Genomic DNA, 8,935 nt, shown 5'->3' with positions numbered 1-8,935 from the left:
CATCCATAGAGTCATCATGAGTTGAAACAGAGTCGAGGGCAGTTAACAACCACAAAATATGTGGTAATAGAGCCCTTCACTTTACCTTTATCACACAGTAGAATATTGAATTAGTTTTTCCATAAAATTGAAAAAGAATAAATCTATACATTCAGTGTCTAAGTTGATTATTGGGCATACCAACTGATCATTGCCAGCTTTCTAATGATCAGAATAAACACAGAAGGATCCATCTTGTCACAGCCATTTTCTTGCCACAGAGGATATTGATGAAATGGTTTCATGAGAAAGAACAAAAAATATATCCAATCAGCATTAAAATATGTCTGTAATAGTGCATCCTTCCCAGAAAAGCTAGTACAGCAGCACTATAGCCACAAATAATCTGTTTCTGAGTTGGCAATTTCTCTTCATCATGAGAAAAGGCTGAGTGGTTTTGGTGCCTGTCCAATTTGACTTGATGGTACAAGAGAAGAGATCAAAGAAAAGGAATCAATACCACTTCATTTAATTTCTCAGATAAATATGGCACTTCAGAAAGGAAAGTAAGGGAACAAAGAAGGGTATTTGGGAAAAGAAGACTAATTCCAATCAATTGCAAAACAACAGTAATTGCATGTACAAGAGTAAACAAAACTGCTTTGCTGGAGAAAGAAGAAACCAGTCCAACAATGCTCAGCTTAAATCCTATTGACAGTGACTATGCATATCAGAGTAGATGACTGTGTTTTGGATGCACAGTCTATAAGCCCATAATGCCAGCTACAGTTTAAAGACTTAACAGACTGGTCACTTTGTATTCAGATCAGAGTAAGTCTGGAAGCATCTTTCCATTGGCCTTGTTCTTCTCTTGTTCCTTAGCAAAAAAACAAAAACAAAACAAAATAAAGTAAACCAAGTTCACTTCTAATATTTCTACCAAGCCAGATTTTCAAAACTGAATCATTTCCAAAGCTTTCATAGAAAGAGGGACCAGGGATACAGAGAACAGCACCCAGTTATTATATTATAACTAAAGGAAGAGCAGCAACAGCAAAGAAAGCCTATTTAGGGATCCTGTCACTGGATAACCTCAGTATTTAGGAATACATTTTTTAAAACAAGCAAAAAACAAACAGCAACCCTATTTTAATGATCACAGAAGCAAATAAAGACAATAATAAGCTGCTGATCATTCTCATAATCCCCCATAGATACAGAGACATACTAACAAATAATATCCTAAGCTTTGCTCCTAATGTCAGCCTCATCACCGCCACTCCATAGCAATGCTATCTTATTTATTCAATTTCTACCATGCCTTCCCATCATAAATACAAGAATACAATAAATACTTTTCTAATCAAGCTGAAAAAGCAAACCAGAAAACAAAAAGAAAACATATTAAGCTAGGACAGCAGAACCTATTAAAAGGAATCATGTGCTATTGAGTGGGATAACAGGAAGCATTTTGCTTAACTCCAAGTGTATACATCTACCATAAACTTCCATTATTTCAGAGCCACCACAGCAAAGACCCTTCCCCCTGTTTTTAATCACCAGCATGATTTCAAAAGGCATAGACTTTAGAAACAGAGCCTCTAAAGATCTTAATTGCCAAGTGTGGAAGAGAAAACTGATTTATTCACTGTAACACAGCTATTCTAGAGTGGATAGATTGTGAAATGAAGCTGAACAACCCATATTCTACAATTTGGTTTTATTACAGAAAGCTAAAGCTTACATGTATTATTTATGTGTATGCCAGTGCCTCTTAGAATAGTGAAAGAAAATGGTTAAAAGTAGTGCTTCCAACTGTGTAAAGGCTACTTATTAAAGTAAATCTGCTGGTTTATCTATTTTCTAATAGACAATCATATGATTTGTTATAGAATTGAACAAGTAATATGGTACACCCTGGAGAATAATGAAATAATTCATCCTAATTCCACAGCAGAGACTACTTAATACTTTAAACATTCTCTTAGATATAAAGCAGAAATAGACATAGATTAAAATACAGGAATATTATACGATGATAGTTTAACAGCAAGACACCGCTATGGCATCTTTCCTGCTTCACATTTCAATGTAAGTGAAATGTTTTCTATGGATCTGTTGGAGAGTTTCTGCAGACTTGCAGAAAATGAAAGTCCTTTTGGAATAAGCACCTAAGTGTTTGTGGATTGGAAAAGACAGTAACCTATGTACAGGTTCAGCTAGGAGATAGGTATCACAAAACAGCCAGGCCAAGACAAAGTGTTGAAGTAATAGGTGGGTAAAAGTTTAAATAAAGGCAGATTTCACAACACAGTGGGTCTTTTTGTGCTAAACAGCTATAGCACTATGATTCTACTTTAATTGTCACAGATGCCTCATTTTGAATACTGAGGTTCCCAGTTTGGTGAGGCACTACAAGAGTTCTTTGGCTGAGAATTGTAAATAGCACTCCATGGTGGAATATGAAAGGGTCACATGATAGGGATTTAAACAAGTGAGTAGGAGAATAAGAGGGCTAGAATTTTGGAACTCAAAGATATTAACAATGGCTTGGAGAAGAGAAAATCAGAGAAAATCCAGAGCTTTCAGTTAATGTACAGTATGGTATTCTTGCACAGACCAAGATGGTAGAAATAGAAGAGATTAGTAATAGAGGAGCTAAGCAAGGAGTTACTGGCATCAGTGGTGTAGCTGCAGGGATACAAAATAAAGGCATTGAGCCCACTTTCCATAAAAATTCCGCCTCCCCAATGCAATTTTCCATCGCTCCCCAAGTTTTTAGCATTGCAGAGAGTGAGACATTGAAATCCAGTCATATCTCACACTATTCTATTTGCTGTATTCACATTCTCGTCATAGCTTTACCTGTCCCCTTTGTCTGGATGCCTAAAGTGTATTTCTAGAATGTTCAACTGAAGTAGTTTTAAATTACTGCAATGCTAGAAACTTGGGGACTGGAATAAAAAATTCTTTTTAGGGGGCAAATAGATCTCTTTCACCTCTTCATGCGGTAGCTACATTCATGACCGTAGACTAAGTGGTCTAGAAGGCATAGTTTTTACCCAGCTATTTGAAGGACAGTGGCTCTTGACCTCTTAACACAGCAGCACTGTCAATGGTAAGTGCGTTCCTCTGATCACCTTGGAAATATGAAAGAATTTCAGCAAGGCTAATCCATTTTGTGACCCTTTAATTCTCTCTTTCTGCCCCCCTCCTTTCCCCAACCCTTGAAGCACCTTCATTATTTATACCTGGATGAACACGAGCCTTTCCCATCTCTCTTTATGATTTCTATTGCATATTTCATGAGTTTAAATTGAAACATGCACAACATCCCCAAACCATTTTAATGACCTTCTATACTGGATTGACTCATCAAACTGAATACAAGTATTCTGTGATATTTCTCACTAGCATTTTATCCATTAGGGAGATATAACCAGCAGGGGTGACTCTGTGTCAGGGCAGGAACCACATGGAAGGGTCAGATTTTCCATTTAATTTCTTAGATATTGAAGCTTGTGCTGATTATACATGCGGATTTGTTCTGCAGATGTGAGGTCAAAGCAAGTGCAAATCCGGAGACATTACAAGTAAAATCTGATTATAAAGGGATATGATGAAGCATCTTGCTTTCGTTGGGATCTGACTTTGTTTTACATATATTGAGTTGCATTTGCACAAGAAATGTCACTCCAGACAACTCATTCTAGTAAGCTGGTGACCTTATTTCAACATTTGGTCTACTTATTCTGAAATATTCAGTACAGCAGAATTACCAGTTTGTTATTTTTCAACCTTGCAATGCCGCCTAATATTTATGGTGATAGTGACGCCTCTTGTTCTATGCCACAATTTCTATGGGAAGGATCATACCATACATTGTTGTAAGGTAGCTCTCTATGTAGAATTACCATTGAAGGGTAGTGCAAGCTTCAGTTATTGCAACACCAAGCAGACTGCTGTATGAAATCAATGTCTCTTGGCCACAGTTCTGCTGGTGACATGCACAGCCACAACTTGGGATCATCAATGTTACCACTGCCCTATTGTAGATATTACTATTATCATCTATAGCCACCCTTGACCCAAAGCAACATCTGTGTTTCCAGCTAACCCTTATATTAGTTGACATAGTAGAAAGGAGAGAGATGAAGCAATATGTGGCCAAAACAGACTTGGAAATAGTGTGGAACAGAATTGCAAGGATTATAGTTGTACAAACAAGGTATATACCACAGAAAGTAGCATACTCTCCAGCTGTCCCAATTTGGCAGGGAAAATGACTATTAATCCTCTTGTGCCCCATGTTTTTAAAACGCCTGATCTTTTCCCTCCTCACAGTTTCTCCTCACCTTCATCTTATTTCATTCACTGTGAATTAGGTGAAAAGTATGAAAGTGGTTTGCAATTAATTAACATAGCAAGAGTGGGAGTGTGGAGAGGAGGGGGTGAAATCATCTCCTTCCCTGCAGTCTCGGGCAAAAGCAAACTGTTGCATCCTCTTCTAGCTTTTCTGTTATTCCTCATTAATAACTTCTGCAATCTTGTCCACACTCTGATGATACTTAGGCACATGCATCCTGATTTTCATCTGTGTAATGCTGGAGGGTATGTGGTAGAGGTAGTAGAACAGAATGGTTAAACCCAACTAGCAGTAAAATGAAACATTGAATGAATCATAATGAAAAAAAGTCCACTTAAAATTTGAAAAGAAATCTTTCAAAGCTCCAGACAGAAACCGAAGAAACTGAAATCAACATCACTGGAAGTAGTTCAGAGCAAAGCTACCTGAGGAATTTCTTCATCCTATATTACCCTGCCTGAAGGGTAAGTTCATCACTGCAGGCATTGCTGTGTGTTTCTTTGCCAACATTATAAAGGTAGTTTGGCACAAAGGCTTGGGCTTCTTCTGTTATAGTATCTATTGGGTACCATCACTTCTCACTTCTGCACATGAAAAATGTATCAGGTGGGATTCAGTGGAGCCATTTCATGGACAGAATTACTTCTATCAATGGGGAAGGGCATGATTTCTAATCCCTAAGCATACCCATAAACCCTGATAAACTCCCTACAACAGGCTTTTGGGCCATGAGCAGTATGCAGGGCCATTGGAAGCCTGTAGTGGAGTGGCTCTGCACTGTTTGATTTAGACCTTTTATTTCAAGAAGCTTTGGGGATGCCATTTAATGAGTCAGAATCTATTTGACTCAGCTCATGTGGGTATTTATCTTTTACTAGTGGTAATGACATACTGGAATATTTTATTTTATTCTACACATTTTGTTAGCTGAAAAAAAATAGCAGGGGACCATTAAACAAAATCCAAACTCCAAAATGCAGATGATGCTCTGCAGTGGTTCCGTTCCTACCTCTCAGGCAGATTCCAGATGGTGGAGCTGGGGGACTGTCGCTCCAATAAGAGGGCCCTTACATCTGGGGTCCCTCAGGGAGCGATTTTGTCCCCTATGCTATTCAACATTTACATGAAGCCGCTGGGAGAGATCATCCGGAGACACGGGGCGCGGTGTTATCAGTACGCTGACGACACCCAAATAGTCTTCTCTCTGTCTCCGACTGATGCAGTGTCTAGGGATGGCATCTCTCTGCTCAATGCCTGTCTGGAGTCGGTAATGGGCTGGATGAGGGTAAATAGACTCAGCCTGAATCCAGAGAAAACGGAAGTACTTGTGATAGGCTCCCCCCGGTCCCGGGAAGGAAATTTGTCCACCCGTCCTGAACGGGGTCACGCTCCCCGTGAAGGACACAGTTCGCAGTCTGGGGGTGCTTCTGGACTCGTCGCTTCACCTGACTCCTCAGGTGGATGCGACAGTTAGAAGTGCCTGTTATCAGCTTTGGCTGATACGCCAGCTGCGACCCTTCCTGGGTCGGGGGGACCTTGAAACAGTGGTATATGCACTGGTAACCTCTCGACTTGATTTCTGTAATGCGCTTTACATGGGGCAACCCTTGTACCAAACTCAGAAGCTACAGTTGGTTCAGAATATGGCAGCAAGACTGGTCACTGGCAGCTCCAGGGCCAGCCACATAACACCTATATTGAAAGATCTGCATTGGCTGCCAATCTGCTTCCGGGAGCAATACAAGGTGTTGGTTGTTACCTATAAAGCCCTAAATGGCTTGGGCCCATAGTACTTGGAGGACCGCCTCTCCCCATATAATCCGCCCCGCACTCTCAGGTCGGGTGGGAGACAACTTTTGAGAGTTCCTAAGGTGAAATATACAGCGTCTGCGCATAGGGCTTTTTCTGTTTCGGCCCCGCGGACTTGGAACTCTCTCCCTGATGAGCTCCGCTCGGCCCCCTCTCGAGTCTTTTAAGAAAAATCTCAAGACTTACCTCTTCCACCAAGCTTTACCCCACATGTCCTAATCACTATTTTTCTCCTGTGTATTGTGTGTATTGTATTGATTGAATTGTCTGATTGTTTTTTAACTGGTTTTAATGATTGAATGATGCATTTTAATTGATGTATTGTATTGTTTAATATGGGGGACTTTTGCTAATGTAACTTGTATTTTATTATTCTGTAAACCGCCGTGATCGAAGGAACGGCGGTATATAAATAAAGACTCATTCATTCATTCATTCATGATACAATTTTTAAATCAACCAGAAAGTGTGCACACACATGCACAAAAATGCTACCATGGGAAGCTTACCAGTTTCTTTATCAGAGGATGATGGTACCAAGTTTGTGGTAGGGGAAAATGTGATGCTATTGTAGTCATAGGTTTCAACTAACATTTTGTGACTGCCAAGCATGGAAGATGTTTAACAGAGAGCTGAATGCATGTTGAATGAAAATCGGGACATTTGAGGATAAACAATTTTTCAGTTACTCAGTCAAAGAAAAACCTAAATCATATAGAGATTTTGTGAAGAGGAGATACCATATCATTAAAAATGAAAGTCTTGTAACATATGACTACAATATCACCACCCCCCACAAGCACTGTGCACCATCTTGGTCTAACAAAGAAGCCAGTGAACTTCCAAAACTAGCATAAGGTTTTGAGGAAATGGGTGCTTTCTGGTTAGCTTAATAAAGACTTTTTTTTTAGCTGAGCATGAATTATTTTTTTTAAAAAAAAATGGGAAAGGGGGATATGAATGACTGGAAACAAATAAACAAACAAGTGAACCAGCGTATTGTTAAGTGTGTGCATATGATATCTCCTAACACTGTCAGGTCTCATCAGTACACATAGCCATATAGCTATATTAAGGCAAGGTTTTGTTGCTTCACAGTTGGAAAAGCTACGTTGACAATGAAAGACAGTTGAAGATAATGTGATCTTTTTCTGAATCCTTTGAGAATATACAGAACAATTCTGGGAAAACTATTTGTTTAGAAAACATCCAACCCCCCACCCAGAAGCAATTTTAACCAAAAATCACATTTAATGACTGTCTTACAACGAAGCTTTGAGAGCATGTTGAATGAACACGCTTGAATGAAAAGCTTCTCTGGTGAATCACTGCATTTGAGGACAAACTATTTTCCATTTAATCCATCAAAGGAAAACCTTAATTATATAGAGAATTTAGTAAAGTGGACAATGAAGTACCATACCATTTAAAATGCAAGTGCTTCAGTAGATGTTTGGATACCAGCATCTGAACCTTTGTTAGAGATTTTGCATTACAGGAAATGTTACAGCTAATAGTTTTGTTATGCAATAGTTCTTCTTCCAGTCCAAATGATGGGAGCAATCACAGGGGAACCAGTCATCACTTGATAATGATAGTTCAGTATACTCCATTCCACAGAACTTTCACATTTGTTTATTCATAAATCTGTTTTATCCCTTATTCCGCATTATTTCATAATGGGGGAAGGGTTTCACAATACGTATTAATATATAAATACACAAAAAATTACAAATGTTCCATTATATTCCATCCTAAAACACACATTTGTAATCCATTTTAGTTTGTTCTTGAATTAAACTGTATCAAAATATTTAATGATGTGCAAAAATATAATGTATTTGAGATGTGTGGACTAGGTCAGTTTGGATCAGCATTCACAAACATCAAACTCATCAAGTAGTCATAAAACTCAAATTTACAATGTATCCCTATGCATGTTTTCCCAGAGATAAGTTCCATTACTTCAATAGGAATATCCCAAGTGAACATAAGTACAACTGAAACCTTAGGGGAGATTTTCTAACAATTATCAACTATACTGCTAATCATTTTTAAATTTTTATTTGTAAACTGATTCTCTGTGAGAGTTGCCTTAGGTCCTTCTGTGGGAGCTGCCATTCTGGAATAAAGTCAACATATACATGGAATTAACTAATTAAATAAATGATACTGATAGTTCTTCTGACACATTTTCAATAAGCACAAATGGATCTGTCAACAACCTTTTAATGTTATATTGATTGATTCTCTCAGATCCAATAAAATAATGCACTTATGCATTTTTTTTAAAAAAAGATTCAGCTCCCACTAGCAAGCATAGATATATTCAGATAGAATTATTCTAAAACAGATGTTTGTTTTGAGTTCTAGAAATAGAGAGGAAGAACGGAGTGAGTAGATAAGCAGGCTAGGCCATTGGAGGGGATGTGAGTACCCCACATCAGATAGGCTAAAAAAAACAGCAACACTGGCCTAGCCCATTTAGACCACCATATCAGCCTTCTTGATAACTTAGACATGTTTCATACTGATTTTTGTTTTCCTACATAGCTTCTTTGAGTCATTGACGGGAGCTAAATCCAAAATAGACAAAAGCACAGACCAGTTAACTGGGCATGTAGCCAGTCATGGTATTATCAATGCACATGTCTGATTATATTAAAAATAATGGTGTTTATGTCAATTGTGTGTACCTGTCCAGTGAAGAAAGGAGAGATGGAGAACTGAGACCTAAATTCCTCAGTAGTGATTGGAGAAACCCATATTTTTCTCCTCGGT

Source organism: Sceloporus undulatus, chromosome 2 (assembly GCF_019175285.1).
Source record: "Sceloporus undulatus isolate JIND9_A2432 ecotype Alabama chromosome 2, SceUnd_v1.1, whole genome shotgun sequence".
Taxonomy (NCBI): domain Eukaryota; kingdom Metazoa; phylum Chordata; class Lepidosauria; order Squamata; family Phrynosomatidae; genus Sceloporus; species Sceloporus undulatus.
The sequence above is the reverse complement of the archived record's forward strand: the minus strand, read 5'-3'. Positions refer to the sequence as shown.